Source organism: Sceloporus occidentalis, unplaced genomic scaffold (genome assembly GCF_023333645.1).
Source record: "Sceloporus occidentalis isolate IW3139 unplaced genomic scaffold, rSceOcc1.0.p SCAF_39, whole genome shotgun sequence".
In the NCBI taxonomy this organism is placed as follows: Eukaryota; Metazoa; Chordata; class Lepidosauria; order Squamata; family Phrynosomatidae; genus Sceloporus; species Sceloporus occidentalis.
The window spans coordinates 5,939,704-5,960,373 of NW_028317019.1; positions in this window are offsets into that span (position 1 = coordinate 5,939,704).

Consider the following 20,670-nt stretch of genomic DNA (forward strand, 5'->3'; position numbering starts at 1 on the left):
ACAACAATAGCATCCAATTTACACACAGTAAAACAACAAAACGCTTAAAACACAATTTGGAACAAATAAAAACATCATTTAAAATGCACAGTTGTTATCAGAAGTGGGATTTTTCCTTAAGTTCTTTACAAGAGGTCAGCTGGATAAGCCTGCCGGAAAGGATCCGTCTTAAGTGCTTTCTTGAAAGCATCCAAGGTGGTGTTAAGACGGATCTCCTCCGGCAAGTTGTTCCATAACTTGGGGGCTATGGCTGCGTATGCTCTGTGAGAAGTTGTTCTTAGCCTGACCTTTGGGTAATCTAATAGATTCTTCCCAGATGTTCTGAGAGTGAGGGGCGGATGGTGTAGGGAGAGGCGTTCCCTCAAGTAGCTCAGGCCCAAGCCATGTAGGGCTTTAAAGGCAATAAGCAACGCTTGGTATTGCGCCCGGAAGCTAATTGGCAGCCAATGTAGGGATACTGGTGTTATATGGTCTGACCTAGATGTTCTGGTGACCAATCTGGCTGCCATGTTTTCAACTCACTGAAGCTTCCAAACTTGGTACAAAGGTAGCCCCATGTAGAACACTGAATTTAGGAAATGAACTTGAAATCAGGCCCTTGTTTTCATACTTATTAAGGGTTCCATTTAGCAATTATGAGCAATGTCTATGAAGAGTGGAAAGGGTGACAAAAAAACTCCTTTTTCTCTAATGCTTCTTTTCCAACCTGAGCTTGCTTAGCTCCGTGGTTGATTCCAGAGGCCCTTTGTCACTCGAAATGCTGGAGTCTGGGGAGAAGACCCACAAGTGCTATGCTTTTAGGAGAATTTCATCCTTAGCTCAAAGGGGAGATTGAGGCAACAGTGACCTCGGGATTCATCCCAACTATACCAGGCCCAGAAGCACACAGAACTCCAGAGGCGTTTCAAATAGGCTTTTGTGTTTTATTTAGGGGGAAAGCAAAATACATGCACGCACACACACATATACACATATAGGTGTTCACACACCACATGCGAGAACTAGGTAACAAAGGTGGGAGTGGTGAATAGCGTAAGGCTTTGCTAATGGTAATACATTACCTAGATGGATCTTGATTCCAATTGCTGAGGGTTCAGAAAGGGGAGAGAAGTCAATAACTGCTATAGCAAGTGGGGCTGGTGAGTGTAGTGAGGTGTTTAGCAATGTAAACCAACGGAGTGTAAGTCTGCAAATGGACTGATGCTGAAGAACAGCCAGTTGGGGCTGATATTTATACTGAAATTGTTGCTTGGGGGCAGAAACCGAGCATTCAAAAAGGTTTAAATAGCTTTAGGATGTTTCCTGGGTGGGGAAAGAATTGTCTGAAACTGAATTAAATTAAATGGGTGCTTGGCGGAAATACTTCAGCCAAAAAGGATTATCACACCAGCTTTTAGGTCCTTCTTGGCTCTGAATTCTGGTCCCATTCAAAGCCAATGTATAGCACAGTCTGAAGGCGACACTCCCAGAGTTCAATAATAACATAGCAGAGTACAGTAGCAAATCTCCAGATATAGCTATTGGCAATGCATTAACCACTTTCCACACTTAAAAATAACTCACAGACACAGTTGATTTCCTCCAAGTCCTTGGAGATTCTTTAGCTTGAGTTGCAATAGAAAACAAATATGTACCAGCTCTCCTCTCTGACTTTCATTAACTTCACAATCTCTTGTACACACAACTCCAACCCACATCAATCCACATGTGAGCTGTATACTGTATTGGTTGTGAGTCATCTCCTGGTGACACACAGCATGAAGCATCCTCTGCAGTTAGCTTGCATCATGCCATGTGCTCTGACTCAACACTCTATGGCAGTCTCACAGGAAATGATGCCACTTTTTAATCAAAGTACTTTTACATATATATATTGGAATATTTTTCAAATGCTTGACTATCTGCTTCTACTGATTTCCTCATGACAGTTCCCCTTCAATTTCTTCTTTGGTAGCTCTGAGTAAGGATACAGTCATTATATGGATTTGGGGCATCCAGAACAGGGTCATGTTCAGTTCACTCACACCAACATTATTAATTTAATCTCAGATAGGGAGGGATGAACGTGGGGCTAAATCTTGGGGCAACACTTTCCTCTCTTAACACTGAGATTCAGTCTTGTCTGTCATTGTCCTCCTTTACAGAAGAATTTGTCAGTCACAAGAGAGTCCACACAGGAGAGAAGCCATACAAATGCCAGCATTGTGGGAAATGTTTTTCTTCCAAGTCATACCTATTGGTGCATCAGAGAGTTCACACAGGAGAGAAGCCATACAAATGCCAGCATTGTGGGAAATGTTTTTCTTCAAAGTCATACCTATTGGCGCATCAGAGAGTCCACAGAGGAGAGAACCCAAACAAATGCCAGGATTGTGGGAAATGTTTTTCTTCCAAGTCATATCTATTGGCACATCAGACAGTCCACACAGGAGAGAAGCCTTACAAATGCCAGCATTGTGGGAAATGTTTTTCTTTGAAGTCAGACCTAGTGAGACATCAGAGAGTCCACACAGGAGAGAAGCCATACAAATGTCAGCATTGTGGGAAATGTTTTTCTTTGAAGTCATACCTATTGGCACATCAGAGAGTCCACACAGGAGAGAAGCCATACAAATGCCAGCGTTGTGGGAAAGGTTTTTCTTCCAAGTCATACCTATTGGCACATCAGAGAGTCCACACAGGAGAGAAGCCATGCAAATGCCAGCATTGTGGGAGATGTTTTTCTAATAAGTCAAACCTAGTGAGACATCAGAGAATCCACACAGGAGAGAAGCCACACAAATTCCAGAAATGAACTAAGATTATATTTATCAAGAAGCAAAACAAAGAATATATTTTAAATCTTGTGGTGATAAGAAAAAGCCCTTGTGATTTCGTGTGTTAGGTTTGTGTGTCCATATGCCTGTTTATGTTTTTCAATTATATTTTGTTATTTTGAGGTTTTAATTGCCTTTATTATAGATTATTGCTTTCGTTTATAAATTTGAGTGGGGGTCATGGTGGTGGAATAGGTTAGTTAAACAGAGGGGTGGGATTGGCTGCAGCTGGTTAGAACAGTTATGAGAATGATAGCATTTGGAATTTGTTCGATGTTGGCTGAAGAAAGTTGGGGACAGGTATTAACAGAAAGGGCTAGTTTGTGGGAATGGCAAAGGGGGCCTTGTTATCTGTGGGGCATAGACTGTGGGAATTGGAGGTGGGGGCCAGATTTGGACGAGTGTGATGTTTTAGGTTTTGGGTTTTTAATGTTTGGTTTGGGGAGGGCAGCTCTGACTTAAACACTGAATTTCTGATTATGTGTTTGAAATAAAGTTTTTGTTGTTTCAACACACTGGACTCATTCATGTACAGAAATTCTGCATTTGCACAAAATGTACCCTTTCTTCTCTCCTCAGCCCTCAGCTCCATTCCCAGCCATAAAAACAGAGGCAAAGACACATATATACTCAGAGAGACAGAGCTATATGTACAAACCAGAGCCTTCCCAGCCTTTCCCTCCTGAGTCCAGCTCCGCAGCTTGGTCTCCATTCTGGAAGGAAGGAAAAAAGGCCGTAGTCCTTCCCTTCTTCCAAAGGCCGACAATGGAATAAACAGCAGCAGCAGCAAAGGCCTTACAATCCCTGCGCATGCTGAGAAGGGGTCTTTGGGGCATCTGAAAGGAATGAAAGTGCCAAGGGAAGAGAAGCATAAAGGGACTGCTGAAGTCGGGGGGGAGGATTTGGGACCTGTTTCAGGCACCTTCCTCCTGGAACCCATTATTAGAGCCTTCCACAGCTTACTATGATACTTTAAATGACTATTTCACAGAAAATATCTCTCAGATAAGAGCCAAATTGGACATCAGCATTATTGCGGAGGCTATAAGTGAGGTGTCCATGAGTAAGATCATACTGGATCAATTTGAATCTGAGTACTGAGGATGTGGACAAGCTCCTTGTAAGTGTGAAGAGGAGAACTTGCCCTCCTGACCCTTGCCCTTTTTATATCACCTGAGATATATCATAGATACATCTCTTAGTTAGGGCTATTTTCCATCATGTTTAAAAGAAGCAGTGTTACAGCTGTTTATGGAAAAGCCCTCCCTAGATCCCTTGGAGATGAACAATTACAGACCGGTCTCCCGTCTTCCATTTCTAACCAACATAATTTTGAGGATAGTTGCTCTTCATCTCCAAGCGGTCTTGGATGAAACAGATTATCTGGACGCATTTCAAACTGGCTTCAGGATGGGATACGGAGTCGAAACTGTTATGGTTGCCTTAGTAAATGATCTTTGCTTCAAGGGGGGGGATGTAACTTACCAAACTTTAAGGTGTATTATTATGCAGCTTGTCTCAAATGGTTAGAAGAATGGTTCAAATTAGAAAACAAGAATTTATTGAATATAGAAAAAGCTAACCTGAATCTTGGTATACATGTGTATATGTGCTATACAAAACCAAAATATAATAATGCTTTTAACCATCATGTTATAAGAAGATCATTGCTTAAAGTATGGTATAAAATGAGACATCAGTTTTGGGTGTAATTGCAAGAGGCCTATTACAATAGAACAAAGGACAAAGATACTCCATGGCTAAGATATGGAGATTTAATAAATAAAACACCAGAAGGAAAATACAATATGAAATCTATGGAAGAACTTAATGAAAGAGGAAACATGAAGGACTGGTTTTTATACAACCAATTAAACAATCGTTTTAAGGCAGACAATAAAGCTCCTGAGTTAACGATGGATAACAATGAAATAGATAAAATTATGATGGACAAAAAAGGTAAACACATATCAAATATTATAAGTTATTAAAAGAAAGAGATCTAGAAGATGAAATTATTAAAGACAGCATGGTAAGATGGGCACGTGATATAAATAAAACTATAACTATAGAGGAATGGGGGAAATCATGGAAAGGAACAAATAAATTCACTCTGTGCCAAAACTATAAAGAAAATGATATCAAAATGTTATACAGGTGGTATCTAACCCCCCCAAAAACCCACCAGATATACAAAGCTGGCAATACTAAGTGCTGGAAATGCGGGGAACCCGAGGGAAGCTTCTTTCATATTGGTGGACATGCATTAAAGCTAAAGGATTCTGGCAAAGGATTCATGGAAGCATCTAAAACATTCTGGATATAAATATTTCCTTTGAACCCAATTTATTTTTACTAAACATGACACACAACATAAAGTCAGCAAAATACAATAGCATTATTTTATATATGGTCTCATGTGCAAGGATCTTATTTGCTCAAGTTTGGAAATCTGCAATTAATCCTTCTATCGAAGATTGGTTGATTAAGATATATGAAGCTAGAAATGTGGACATAGTATCTGCCTTACTAAGAGGGAAATCAAAGGAATATTTAGAAATGGAATGGAGTTGTCTTAAACATTTGAAGAAAAAAGTGATAACATTCCGTTAAATTAATAGTTAATGTTTGGTCGATATTTGGTAATTTAAATACTATCATAGGAATACCTCAGTGTAATAAACATTTTTCAAAATATAAAAAGGAAAACCCACATCATTGTTGTGGGGAGCGCCACACACCGAGTTGCTATAGCCACATTCTGTGCTGCTCCTGGCCTGGTGAGCGATTGACAGTTCGAGGGTGGCGACACGCTCCAACGCTGCAGTGGGAAAAGGAAGTGTTTAGACTTTGCTTGTTGTTTCTTGCTCCCTTCACCCTTAATAATAAGTTTTATTTATAAACCGCTTTTCCGCAGTGATCAAAGCAGTGTACAGGTAAAAATTGCAATGACAGAGTAGATAATACAGAATAAAAATTGCAATACATAAATAAAACTGCAATAAAAACATTACAGTTATACAAATTAAAACCATTACATCAAATCCAAGATAGCTGAGTGCAGTCGATAGTACAATACATATAGGGGGGAGTCACATGATATCAAGGAACTTTGGGGAAGGCTTGCCAAAACAAGAAGGTCTTGAGTCTCTTTTTAAAGCGATCCAGGGAGGTGGTGGAGTGGAGCTCATTGGGAAGGGTGTTCCAGATCCTAGGGGCCGAGATGGAAAAGGCCCTTTGCGAGGTTGACACATATCTCTCCATCGGGATCCTCAGCAAATTCTTCCCGGCTGACCTGAGCGTACAGGGCAGATTATATGGGGAGAAGTGGTCCTCCAAGTACCCTGGGCCCAAGCCATTTAGGGCTTTATAGGTAATAACCAACACCTTGTATTGAGCCCGGAAGCAGACAGGCAACCAATGAAGATCTTTCAAGATAGGTGTTATATGGTCTGACCTGGAACCTCCAGTGACCAACCTAGCTGCCATATTTTGCACTAATTGAAGCTTCCGGGTTTGGTACAAGGGTTGCCCCATGTAGAGCGCATTGCAGAAGTCTAATCGAGAGGTTACCAGAGCATGTACTACAGTTTCGAGGTCCCTCTGGTCCAGATAGGGGCGCAGTTGGCGTATCAGCCGAAGCTGATAACAAGCGCTCCTGACCGTCGCATCCACCTGAGATGACAGGTGGAGCGACAAGTCCAGGAGCACACCCAAATTGCGAACTGAGTCCTTCAAGGGGAGCATGACCCCATTCAGGACAGGGTGGCAAATCTCACTACCTGGACCCGGGGAACCTATCACCAGTACTTCCGTTTTCTCTGGATTCAGACTGAGTTTGTTTTCCCTTATCCAGCCCATTACCGACTCCAAGCAGGCATCCAGAGGAGAGATGTCATCCCTAGTAACTGCATCAGTCGGAGACACAGAGAAGCAGATCTGGGTGTCATCAGAGTACTGATAACACCGCGCCCCATCTCTCTGGATGATCTCTCCCAGCAGTTTCATGTAAATGTTGAATAGCATGGGGGACAGAATGGCTCCTTGAGGGACACCAGATGTAAGCGCCCTCTTATTGGAGCACACGTCCCCCAGCCGCACCATCTGGAATCTACGCGAGAGGTAGGAATGGAACCACTGGAGCGCAGTGCCCCTGATTCCCAACTCCCCCAGGCGTTCCAGAAGGATACCATGGTTGATGGTATCGAAAGCCGCTGAGATGTCCAAAGGCACTAACAGGGACACGCTTCCCCTATCCATGCTCAGACAGAGATCATCGACTAAGGCAACCATGGCAGTCTCAACTCCATAGCCCGCCCAGAAGCCGGTTTGAAATCGGTCTAGAAAATCCGTTTCATCCAAGATCGTTTGGAGTTGGAAGGCAACCCCCCTCTCGATCACCTTACCCAAAAAAGGCAGCAGCGAGACCAGCCGATAGTTATTATAAATCAGGGGGTCTAAGGAGGGTTTTTTAAGTAGAGGTTTTACAACTGCTAATTTCAATTGTGATGGAAATCGTCCCTCTCTTAGAGATGTATTGATTATGCGGTGCAGCATAGATGTCACCACCGTTGCCCCCTGAGCTGCCAGCCATGAGGGGCAGGGATCGAGAGAGCATGTTGTCTTCCTGACACTTCTAAGAATCTTGTCCACATCCTCGGTACTAACAAACTCGAAATGATCCAGTTTAACGGAGTCCACGGAAGCTCCGGACACCTCTCTTATAGCATCTGAAAAAATACTGGCGTCAAGATCAGCCCTTATCCGAGATATTTTGTCCGCGAAGAAGTTGTTAAATTTGTCACAGCAGGCTTTGGATGGCTCTAAGATAGGGTTCAGGGAGGGGGGCAGATGAGTTAGCTCCCTCACTACCCTGAACAGCTCTGCCGGATGCGACTCCACGGACACAATACGTTTCTAGTTTTTTGTGGTGTGGCTCCAAGTCATTGTCGACTTCTGGGGAGTCTCTCCTGGGGTTTCCTTGGCAAGAGTTGTTCAGAAGAGGTTTGCCATTGCCTTCCCTGAGGCTGAGAGAGTGTGACTTCTTGCCCAAGGGACCCAGCTGGTTTCATGGAGGAGTGGGGCACTGGACCCTGGCCTCCGTAGTTACAACCCAACACTCAAACCACTGCACCACACTGCCTGCCATTCCCATGTCCAACCTGTGAAATAACATCCAGTGAATTATAAAAGGATTTCCCTTAACCTACACTGGGACCAGTTAAGGAACCTTATTTCTGCTTCTTTACTGATCTTCCCAAGCATCAACTGAGCCAAGACACGTGTAAAAGGAGCATTGAGTAGTAGATACTCCAAGGAGGTATTTATTATAGATATCAAAATATAACTAAAATATAAGTCATACAAGATATTAAGAATCTTGCAGGTACAATATTTGTAAGTATATAATGTTCAATTCATACAAGTTATTAAAACAATAAATAAACCTAAGCGTCCAATTCTGAGACTAACTTCCAAGATCCGCTCTTTAACTCTCTCTCTCGATCTCCAACCGACACAATTCCCCCAACTGTCTCTTGGTCTCTCAGGCCTTATATCTCCTTCTCAGGGAAGCTTCCAGAAGAACCTTTATCTTGCTCTCTGATTGGTCAAGTGAGCCTTCCGTTGCAGTGATGTCATTCTGCATTTGCATAAACCTCCCTTTACTGCCTGAAGAAGACCTCCATTGACTGGAGCCCAGTCATTACACAAACACTTCAAGGGTTTGTGCCTAATGACGACTAAACCGCTTCTAAACTGCGTCCAAACCGCTCCTAGTCTCCTGGACGCTCAGAAACGCCTCGCAAACGAAGCCAGAAGCGGTGTACCATAAGCGGAGAGACAAGACGCGCGGCTTAAGGAAACCTAGAGCGTCCAGCAACAGCGTCATCTCTTTGCCTGGAGCCATTGCAGTGGAATTTTCATCCTTGGAGCCAAATGGGGCAGAGGAGCCTGTCCTTCTTGCTGAGAAGAAACAACAGATTGAACAGCAACCATGCCCTCCAGACTTTCTGACCAAAGAATGCCTTTCAACAGCCCATACTGTTATCTCAGTGTATGAACTCGTAAACAAAAAACTGGGAATCAACTGAAGTGTCTTAAACTCCCCTTTGATAACTTTATACCAAAAGCTCCAGCTCTATAAGAAAGCTTGGGTCAATCCAGCAGCACAGGACCCAGAAAGGAAGGAAAGCTGGGCTGCAAAGAGAACAGAATCCATGATCCTAGGAGCAGTTCAGCAGCTGTTTCAAAGGAGCTGGGAAAGGAAAACGCAAGAGGACTCTGCAAGCACACCAAGCCATGCTGCAAATGGCCTAGGATTGATCAAGCAATGGCAGATGGAGTTCCTATAGAGCTATTAGACTTTCTGTGAGCCAGCTTCTACATAGACACCCCTATAGCATTGATATGCTTGCTGTGGAGTGGCTTCCCAGTATATTTGCACATAAGAGTATTGTGCTAACATTGGAACCGTCTTCAATTCCTCTTCCGTTGGTGAAAATGAAGGGTCTTTTGACCAACTTTCAAATAATACCCAGGTGAGTTTAAAGTGATAGTACGACTTCCCCTCACACTTCCGCTGTTATGAGGCCAACGTCTAAGGCACTTTTAAAACAGAGAAGACACATCCACTAGAACATAATGGAGTCAATGAGCGCTAGCTGTGAAGACAAAGAAAGAGAAGGAATTTTGGGGCGATCTATTCTGCCTCCTTTGGATTCTACTATTCTTTCAGAAGGGATTTTTCTTTTTTAATTTCCTGTCTGATTTTAACTCTTAAGGTTTCTCCTTTTTCTCTGGCAGCAATGAAGATTGGGGCTAGATCTATTGCCGATATTGCTGTTGATTGCTTTGAGGACGCCCTCATTTAGTTATAGTGTTGTTGTCTATATTTTAACCGAATTGAATTTTAAACCTTTTACATGCAAGATTATTATGTAATTTACTTGTGTTGTACTTTTATTATGCTGTTCCTACAGCTGTATTGTATTTTAACATTTTGTATGCAAATGGCCTTTGGTCTAAGTATTAATAACTGATTGATTGCTAATGTTCTAATTGCAAGGCTTAATTGATTTGTGGCTTCAACTGGCAAAGATTGCAGGGGAATCACTCTCTACTCTGCATCCTCCATCTGGCTAGAAACAAGGAGGCTAAATTACATCTTCTTCATCCTGTCTCTCTAAGGAAGTGGAAAAGAATATTCTTCTCAGTTCCCAATGATCCGGGAAGAGCCAGTTAAAAATGTCAGTCTTCATTTCCACACAGGAAAATATATTGTGAATATCTGAATGTCAAGCTGAAGGCAACTGTGGTTGGTACTTTATGCATTAGGCTGAATGGCATTGCTAGAGGCCCTGCCCCAGGAGCTAGGATTCAGCTCCCAAACCTCAGGTCCTGGGAGGATTCAGGGAGAGCTTATGGGAGCCAATGGGGAACGTTGCCTTCTCCTCCTGGTTGCTTTCCTGCACTCTTTTGTCAGGCTTGAAGACAACACAAGGTCAGTTCATGTAGTAATTCTGAAGGAAGAAGAGAGTTCAACTGAAAATCAACTCTAGGATGGGATGGGTTGGGAAAGAAGGACTCAGGCTCTTAGACTTTTCCTGACCGCTTTTAAGTTCCCAGTGAGAGTGGGTTTGTTCTTCATTGGAATCCTATTCTTGGAGGTTTACAGACAAGAGAGTCTTCTCAAAGACTAAGGGTTTTTCCCCCAAATCCCTCTGCTTCTCCCTCCCAGAGAACATGGCTTCCCTTTGACATCTAGCTATGATGCTGAGTACTACACAAAGATCTCCCCATCTCCCTTCTTGAAATGGTTCTGTTTCTGGAGGGAGAAAACCAACCCTTCTTTCCACAAAGTTGTGGCCAGCCTTGCTCCAAGATGCCATGACAGTCCCTGGTGTAGAGAGGCCTGTGGGGAGGATGGCATGGACCCACGGAGGGTGGGTTTCCCCACTGTCTCTTGGCTAAAGAGAGCCTCCATGTCGAGAGGCAGGCAGCCGTTTCCTTCTGAATCCCAGCTGCCCAGGAGGAGAGCAACCTCAGCAGAGGAAGGCTCTCCCTTTGGAGCAATGGAAAGGCATTTCTTGGCCTGGCTCTTCCTGGGAAAAGGAGACGGGGCTCGCTGGACTTTTTCTGGACCCTTGGCTTATTTGGCTGTTTAGTAGGGCTAGCGCAAGGTGAGCTTATGGCAGAAGGAGGAGAACCGGCTTATGATGTTCTTCAGATGCAAAAAAGAAAGACTGGTTTGTCCTCAGAAACCCACCTTAGGATGGGAAAGGAGACAGAGCAAAGAGGCTGTTCTGTACTTTCCAGTCCCCAAAGGCTGGCTCTTGCATGTGAGGATGAGCTAATCCATGTGGGATTTGCAGCATAGAGAGAGGCATTTAGAAATCCAAGCCAGAGAGACCTAGTGCTTCCCAAACTACATATCCGACCATTTCATAGCATGTAAGCATTAAAATTCAAAAAAGAAATAGTGCTGTAACAGTGTAGTGTGAAAGAACTCTTTGATTCCACTTTATCTGTTTAGACTACATCTTACGGGATCCTAGGATTTGTAGTGTAGTCGGCACTAGGACCTTCTTGCAGAAAACTCCAAGTATCCCTTCCAAATGTGCAAAGCCTGAGGGATTCTCTACAGTGTTGTCATATCAGTTAAAGTAGAATCCTTGTGGTGTAATTCTCTGGGCATCAGACCAAAGGAACCATTTAATAGGACCTGTTGAAATCCACATTCCTGTTGGAGTACTCTGCAAACACAGCCAATGACCTCAAGCGGCTGAGAGGTCTGTCCCTTTCTCTTCCTGCCAGACCCTGAAACCAATCCTGGCCAGCTCCATCAGGGCTAGCCTGGAAGAAGAGACTCCTCCCTCCATAACTGTCATCTTCCGGCCTGCAAGGGAGTTGACCAGGCAGGCCCAACTCCATCAGAGCTAGCCTGGAAGAAGAGAGTCATCCCTCCATAGCTGCCATCCTCCAGCCTGCGAGGGAGTTGACCTGGCAGGCCCAGCTCCATCACGGCTAACCTGAAGGAAGAGAATCCTCCATCCATAACTGCCATCTTCCGGTGTGAGAGGGAGTTGACCAGGCAGGCCCAGCTCCATCAGGGCTAGCCTGAAGAAGAAGAGTCCTCCCTCCAGTCCATCTGCCTTGGTCCAGGCCTCAGAGGGAGAGAAGAACCACTGGACCTCATCCCCTTTCCCTCCACCATTCCCTTCTCCTTTTGTGTTGTGTCTTTTAGATTGTAAGCCTGAAGGCAGGGAAGAGTCTAATTAAAAATAATAATTGTAAGCTTCTCTGATAGCTTTTAGGGCTGAAGGACGGGGTATAAATACCACAAATAAATAAATAAGGTGCCCTCAAGGTTTTGTCCAAGCGGCTCTCAGCCCCTCGCAGACTGGCCCTTCCCTGAGTCTTGCTCTCCTGGAGGCTCAGAGGGGATTCTGGGGGGCCTGGGCACCTCCTCTTCTTAGGGACCCTGAGCCCCAAGTTCAGCTGACAAACGGTAATTTGCCCACGATGAACCCACCTCCCCCCCTCTGTCCTGGCACATGCCTTAGGAAACCTCTTCCATGGAAATTAGGGAGCTCCTAATCTTAGTGGAAATGGGAACCTCTGGAATTTTTCTCTTTTTCCCAGCTGGAAAGCAAGGCATCGTTGGAAATCTCTTCCAAGGACAAGAGGTATTTGTTTGTCATTTTGTTGTTGTTGTTGTGTGCCTTCTCGGTGTTGCCAACGTATGGCAACCCTAAGGTGAACCTATCACACGGTTTTCTTGACAACATTTGTTCAGAGCGGGTTTGCTCTTGTCTTCCTCTGAGGCTGAGAGAGTGTGACTTGCCCAAGGCTAGCCAATGAGTTTCTATGGCAAAGTGAGGACTTGAACCTAGGTCTCCCAGAGTCCATTCCACCATGCTGGCACATTGCTCCTTACTATTAAATACTAAGGCATTCTACATCTATGGGCTGTTCTGTGCCACAGAGGTGACACCGGTTTCTGTCCTGGGCCCAGAGCTTTTCAACATCTTTATCAAGGACTTGGATGAAGGAACAGAGAGCCTGCTTCTCAAATTGACAGATGAGGCCAAATTAGGAGGAGTAGCTAATACCCCAGAGGAGAGGATCAATATCCATAGTAACCTTAATAGATTAGAAAGCTGGGCCGAAATGAACAAAATCAATTTCAGCAGGGAGAAATGTAAGGCACTGCATTTAGGGAGAAGAAATGCCATGCACAGATATAGGACACTGGTTTGGTCAGGCCTCACCTGGCATAATCCTGTGTCCAGTTCTGGGCACTACAATTCGAAAAGGATGTTGAGAAGCTGGAGTGTGTTCAGATGAGGGCAACCAAAATGGTGAAGGGTCTTGAAACCATAAAACCCTATGAGAAGAGACTTAGGGAGCTGGGTATGTTTAGCCTGGATGAGAGAGACAGTTAAGAGGGGATATGAAAGCCCTGTTGAACATATTTGAACGTCATATTGAGGAGGGAGCAAGCTTGTTTTCTGTTCCTCCAGAGAACAGCAAAATGGAGAAATGGATGCAAACTCCAGGAAAAAAGCTTCCAGCTCAAAATGAGAAAGAACTTCCTGACAGTAATTCCCTGAAGTCACCATGTTGGGGGCAGCGAAAGTGTGGGTTGAAGGCTGCAGAAAGTGGTGGCATGTGGGGGGCTTGGAGGGGGGGTTTTTTTGAGGAGGAGGAGGATTTGGGTGAAGAAAAAAAAAGGGTCTCCTATTCCCACCCTGATTTGCTGAGGGAGGGGGGTGTCCTGATGCACAAACATATTCCCCCACATTTGACTGCAAAGCTCCCCCATCTCTGCCTCCCTCCCAGCCCAATGCTATTCCAACACAAGAAGAGAGATGACAGGGGTTTAATTCCTTTGAAAATGTTCAAGGATTTGTCCATGGAGAAGAACATTCAGTACTGGAAACCAGTGGAAACCAGAGACGCCTTTACAATGGGGCAAAAAGGAAAAACATACTAGTGCTCCAACAGAAAAAGAGGAGGTTGCTTGTATTGATTTTATGGGAACTTGTCTTCCTTCCTTCCTTTCTTCCTTCCTGCCCCATCTTTACCTGGGATCTTCTTTCAGGGCCAAAGGAGAGCTTTTCAGAAAGAAAGAAAGAATTATTATTGTTATTATTATTATTATTATTTCTTATCTGCATCTCTCCATGGATGGAGGCAGGGAACAATGACAGACCAAACAATACACAATATCAGTTAAGAAGACAACTTCAGTTCAAACATCCATCCATCGAAAAGAAAAAGGAGACACAGATGTATTAAACCATCCACCTTTTAAACTGATCAAAGTTTACAGTTTTAGAAAACTGCCAGGACAGGCCTGCTGCTGAAAGAGACCAGTTTTCAATGACATTTTAAGAATTAATTATAAATTAATGAAGAACGAAGGAAGGAAAGAGAGATCAGAAACACACACCTCCCTTTTAGGGTCTCCTTTCCTTTTTGGGGGGAGGGTGTTATTGGGGGGAAACTAAACCAAGTTGGGGAGGACTAGGTCCAAATAGGTTTATTGCTCCCCAAGTGAAGATGAAACAAGTAATGACAAGGTAATGCTATGTAATGAGAAGAAAAGGTCTATGTACAAAGAGCAATTATAATATACAAATCAGCTTCAATTTACCTAGTCTGAATAACATACTGATATCATGCAGAATAACATCTAAAAAATGATAATGTAGGAGCTAACTTCAGTTTATTACTATGAATAACCTACTAATCTAGGTAATACAGAATAATATCTACAAAAAATAATATACACAAGGGCAATTGTGAGTACAGGTACACAAAGGCTTCAGTACAATGACATACACATCGATAAGAATGGACTAAAACAAAACAACAAAAGGAACAATTACAAGACACAAACTGCCTCCAATATCTCTGCTCCAGGTGACCTGCTAAAATAGATGAACTGAAACTAAATAAGTGGCATTATCCCTGTCTTTGCGAATTAATGGAGGACCTTTCAAGACAAAAGGTCTTCCTCAGCCACAATGGAGAGGCTGTCATCTGAGATACTCTAGTTCTTCCTCCTTCAAAAAATGTGCCAGGTACGTCTTTTGCAGCCAGTCTTCCTGTTCTCTCCTGCAGGAAACCTGTCCTGGTTTTGGGATCTTCTGGGGAGGCCCTGGTTGCTGTCCCACGGACCTCTCAGGTGCATTTGGGGGGGAGGCAGGAGAGGGCTGCTTGGGGGCTGCTCTCAGGATTTGGGACCCCTTCTTATTCTTGCCATTTTCATTAATCCCTCCCCTTTTCAATGTAAATCCTTTGTATATATTTCCCCAGATATTGCCATTTCTTTCCTACAATACATAGTAATCTTCATTATAATATTGGCGCTTATAATATCATCTCCCTCCGTCTATGGGGTTGCAAAGGGTGGGGGCTTCCTTTCCTGGGGAGGGCATGATCTAGATCTTCCCTGTCTATGGGGCTTGCAGAAGAAGGCTCCAGGCAGAGGGGATGGTGGCCCAATATAGGCACCCTAACGTTTTCCCAAATGAGCACATTCTCCGTCTCTCTGTCCAGAGGCAGAGCCCCTTTCCCCCAAATGGCTACCGAGGGATTCCTATCTAGATGCCCCCTTTATGCCTTCTCTTTCCTTGGCACTTTCCTTCCTTTAACCTCCATCCCTTCAAGGAAGGGATCTTTCAGGCAAAGAACTAACAATGGCTTTCATGCCCTTTCTGTATGTTCCCAGGAGGAGGACCATTGATCTCTCTGCTGGCCCTCCTCTGCAGGGTTGTTGTGAAGGGTAAGTAAAGGATGTGTGTGTGTGTGTGTGTGGGGGGGGGGTAATCCAGATCCTGTAGGCCTCTAAGCCTAGTTGCCAGGGGGATGTCCCTCTCCCCAGAAGGGGATTTGAGCTCCCTCCGTCTGCCAGCTCTTGGCTTTGGCCTAAATCTGGGCTCTTCTCTGCCCCACAGACAGAGTCCCCTTCCCCCAGAGAAAACCCCTTCCCCCCAGAAAACTGTTGTTTCCAATGCTATTGAAGCCTATGCTGTCTGATGCTTTTTTTTTTGTCACAAAAGTCTTTTGACTGGGAGCCTCCCCTCTTCTGAACCCCATCCCAGCCCCCCAGAGATGAAGAGGGTGCCCCATTGGAAGACCAAAGAAAGGGGCTTGCCAGTCCTCATCTCCTCCCAAATGAAGAGGAAGGGAGGAGGGTCTGTCCTCTGCCCTACTTTCCAGGACAGAGGGGCTCCTCAAAGCCCCCTTTTCATCTGAATGACCCTGCCCCCTCCCCCCATGGCCATGTCTCTCCTCAAGGGCCCCCTGCCCCCTTTTCTCATACACTTTCATACACTTTCTTCCCTTGAGGAGACTTGGAGGATGTGTTTGCCTCTGTTCTTCTTATGGCTGGGAACTGAGTTGAGGACTGAGAAGAGAAGAAAGTGTGTTTTGTCCAAATTCAGAACTTCTGTGCATCAAAGAGTCCAATGTGTTGAAACAACAAATAATTTTATTGAGAACACATAATCAGAAATCCAGCATTTAAGCCAGAATCGCCCTCCCCAAGCCAAAGAAAACATTGAAACCCCAAAACCTAAAATCCCACCCTCTTCCAAACCTAGCCCCCACCTCCCATTCCCAGAGACTATGCCCCACAGTTAACCAGGCCCCCTTTGCCATTCTCAGAAACTAACTCCTTTCTCTTAATCATTCCCATAACTATTCTAGCCAGCTGTAAAACATCCCAGCCCCCCCCCCCCCCCACATCTAGGTAAGCTATACCACAAATCATAATCCCCAGCCAAGTTTATAATCCAAAACAGTTATCTATATTACAGTGCACCTGCTTCATATGCGGCATTCAGTATATGGTGAAAGCCACATGGGAGCACAAGTGGCGGGGCGTCTCATTCGGATGATGGAGGTGCGGGCCCATGGCGCATGGGCGCCATGGCACCACCAGATGCACAAGCCCCATTCACTTGAATAGGGCTGCATGTGCGGTATTTTGCTTATCTGGGGGGGGGGGGGGGTGTTCCGGAACGGATCTCCCACCTAAGCCAAGGGCAGAATGTAAAGACAATTAAAACCTAAACTTAACAAAATGTAACTTTAAAAGATAAACAGACATATGCACAGATAAACCACAGACATACGGACAGACAAACATTACAATCCAAATCGTAACGGCCTTTTCACCACTGGATTGAAAATAAATTTTCTGCAATCCTTCTTGAAAAAAATATTAGTTCAATGCTGGCATTTGTTTGGCTTCTGTCCTGTGTGGATGCTCTGATGTCTCTCTAGGTGTGACTTCAGTGAAAAACCTTTCCCACAATGCTGGCATTTGTATGGCTTCTCTCCTGTGTGGACTCTCTGATGTATCACTAGGTTTGACTTCAAAGAAAAACACTTCCCACAATGCTGGCATTTGTATGGCTTCTCTCCTGTGTGGACTCTCTGATGTGTCACTAAGTGTGACTTCTGAGGAAAACTTTTCTCACAATGCTGGCATTTGTATGGCTTCTCTCCAGTGTGGACTCTCTGATGTTTCACTAGGTCTGATTAAGAAGAAAAACATTTCCCACAATGCTGGCAATTGTATGGCTTCTCTCCTGTGTGGACTCTCTGATGTGTCTCTAGGTGCGCCTTTGAAGAAAAATATTTCACACAATGCTGGCATTTGTATGGCTTCTCTCCTGTGTGGACTCTCTGATGTGTCTCTAGGTGCGCCTTTGAAGAAAAACATTTCACACAATGCTGGCATTTGTATGGCTTCTCTCCTGTGTGGACTCTCTGATGTGTCTCTAGGTGCGCCTTTGAAGAAAAACATTTCACACAATGCTGGCATTTGTATGGCTTCTCTCCTGTGTGGACTCTATGATGTTTCACCAGGTCTGACTTAGAAGAAAAACATTTCCCACAATGCTGGCATTTGTATGGCTTCTCTCCTGTGTGGACTCTCTGATGTGTCACTAGGTTTGACTTTGAAGAAAAACATTTCACACAATGCCGGCATTTGTATGGCTTCTCTCCTGTGTGGACTCTCTGATGCATGTCAAGCATTGACTTGTAAGGAAAACATTTTCCACAATGCTGGCATTTATGTGACTTCTTTCCTGTGTGGACTCTCTCATGACTCAAATGTTTTTCTGTAAAGAAAGACAATGACAGATGAGACTGAAAATCAGAGTTAAGAGAGGAGGGTGTTACCCCATGATTTGCCCTCATTAACCCGTCCTTATTAGAGATTAAAGTAAGAAAGTTTATGTGAGTAACCCAAGCATGACCCTGCTACTTATGTCCCTAAATCCATGGTATGATTGTATCCTTACGTATAGGAGCTAGCAAAGAATGGGGACTGCCTTGAGGGAATCGGTGGAAGCAGGTAGTCAAAGGACTGTTGAAAAAAATATTCCATTAACCATGTGCAAAAATACTTTGATTGACAGGTGAAATCATATCCTGTGAGACTCCCATAGAGTCCTGAGTCAGAGCCCAAGGCATGATGGAAACTAACTGCAGAGGTCATTTCATGCTGTTTGGCACCAGGAGATGACTCACAACCAATATAGTATGCAGCTCACATGCAGATTGGTGTGGATTGGATTGGAGTTCTGTGTACAAGAGATGGTGAAGTTGATGGAAGTCGGAGAGGAGAGCTTGCAAATAGTTGTATCATTTTGCAACTCAAGAGAGAGAACCTCCAAGGATTTTGATGAAATCAACTGTGTCTGTCACTTATTTTTCACTGTGGAAAGTGGTCAGTGCATTGCCAATATCTATATCTGGATATCTGCTTCTGTACTCTGCTATGTTATTATTGTGCTGCATCTGGCAGTATCACCCTCAGATTGTGCTGTATATTGGTTTTTCAACGCGACTGGAATTCAGAGCCAAGATGCACCTGAGAGCCAGTGTGCTAATCCTTTGTCTGTGATATTTGCACCAAGCACCCATTGCATTGAATTTGGTTTCAGACCATTCTTCCCCCCAGGAAACATTCTGAAGCGATTTAATCCTTGTTGAACACTCAGTTTCTTCCCCCAAGCAACAATTACAGTATAAATATCTGTCCTGGATGGCTGTTCTTTGATGTCAGTCCAATTACAGACAGACAGTCTGTCTGTTTACATGGCTGAGCACCTCAATGCACTCGCCAACCCCACTTGTTGCAGGAGCTCCTGACTTCTCTTCCCATTTTGAACCCTCAGCAATTGGAATCCAGATCTGCCTAGGTAAAGTATTACCATTATGAAAGTCTTACATCTCTTGACCACTCCCACCTGATATCTAGTTGTTGTCCATGTGTGAACCCTTATGTGTCTGTGTGTTTTGCTTTTCCCCTGAATAAAACAAAAAACCTATTTCAAATGCCTTTGGAGTTCTGTGTGCTTCTGGGCCTGGTATAGTTGGGCTTGAATCCCGAGGTCACTATTGCCCCAACCAAACTATATCTCTCTTTTCAGCTAAGTACCAAATTCCCCTAAAAGCATCACACTTGCAAGTGCCCTTCCCAAACTCCAGCATTTTGGATAACAAAGGGCCTCTGGAATCAACCATGGAGCTAAACAAAGTCAGGTTGGAGAAAAACATTAGAGAAAAAGGAATTTTTGTGTCACCTTTCCTCTCTTCATAGACATTGCTTGATAACTGCTATATGGAGCCCCTTAATATCCCTGAAAACAAGGGCCTGAGCCATGTTCTCACCAGTTCACTCAATCCAGTTCTTAAAATCTGTCAGGTTGGTGGCTGCCTCCCAATCCCCAAAGCCCCTCTCCTGGCCCTTCCCAGAGGTCCCTTCCTCTCCACACAAAGCTAGGCGATTCTGGCTTTGCTCCTGCCTTCTCCTCCTGGCTCCCAGATGCCTGATCCCCTTCCTTTTCTCCCTCCGCTCCCCAACCTTCCCTCTTGCCATCTGCACTGCTTCAGTATTTCACCTTCAGCATCTCTTCCCTGCCTTTTTATTTTTCACATTCCTTCCATTTCTCTATCACAGACAGAAAAACACCCACAGAGAGTGTGTGATGCATAAAAGGGACACTTTGAGGCCCATTTGTTGAGAAAGGCAGTATAATCAATATACAAATAATTCATTGGGAAAGGCAGAGCAAATGGGTTTGGGACCTGGACTCCAATTTTGGTGAGGGTCAAGTGCCAGAGAGTAGCCATAAAACAGCCTTAAGACATCTCTAAGGAGTTTATCGAACATGAGGAATTTCTCTTAATTTCGAATGAAAAGAAAGTAGGGCCAGAACGCATTCACATCAAGTTGCTAGTTTAGCGCAATTATGTGAATGTGTATTGTGTTCGAACTGGCTCCCCCTTGCCCGAAAATAGCATGCCATGGCCCGAATTTGCATGTGGCAGTCTATCACGCAATAACGTGAAACCACATGATTGCATTCAGATTGCCATCAGAATATACTTCCAATTCCCCTTGTCTGATAAACTCCTAAGACAGGGATGGACTACTGTTGTTGATGGGGGAGGTGGTCATATTGGACCCCAGGGGATCTCAGGGCACCTCCACATGGTATTTCCTTGAGGGGGGGGGGGAATAAATAATATTTTGCCCCTCAATATCCGATAGCATTCCTTTGGGGAAGTGGTATCCATTTTGCCACTGTTCTATGAGCCACTGCAGGGCCAAGGCATGCATTTTACCCAAGAAGCCTCTCCAGACTCTCAAAAGGCGGGAATAGGGGCCAAAAAAGCAAGGAAACTTGGTCAGGGATAGCCTAAGGAGCATTTGGAGCCAAAAAGCAATTCTCTCCATGGTTCCTTCCAATAAAATCTTAGAATTGACAGTTTAAATTAGGATATTTAGAATCCTTAGATAGTGGAGAGCGATAGTGTCTCT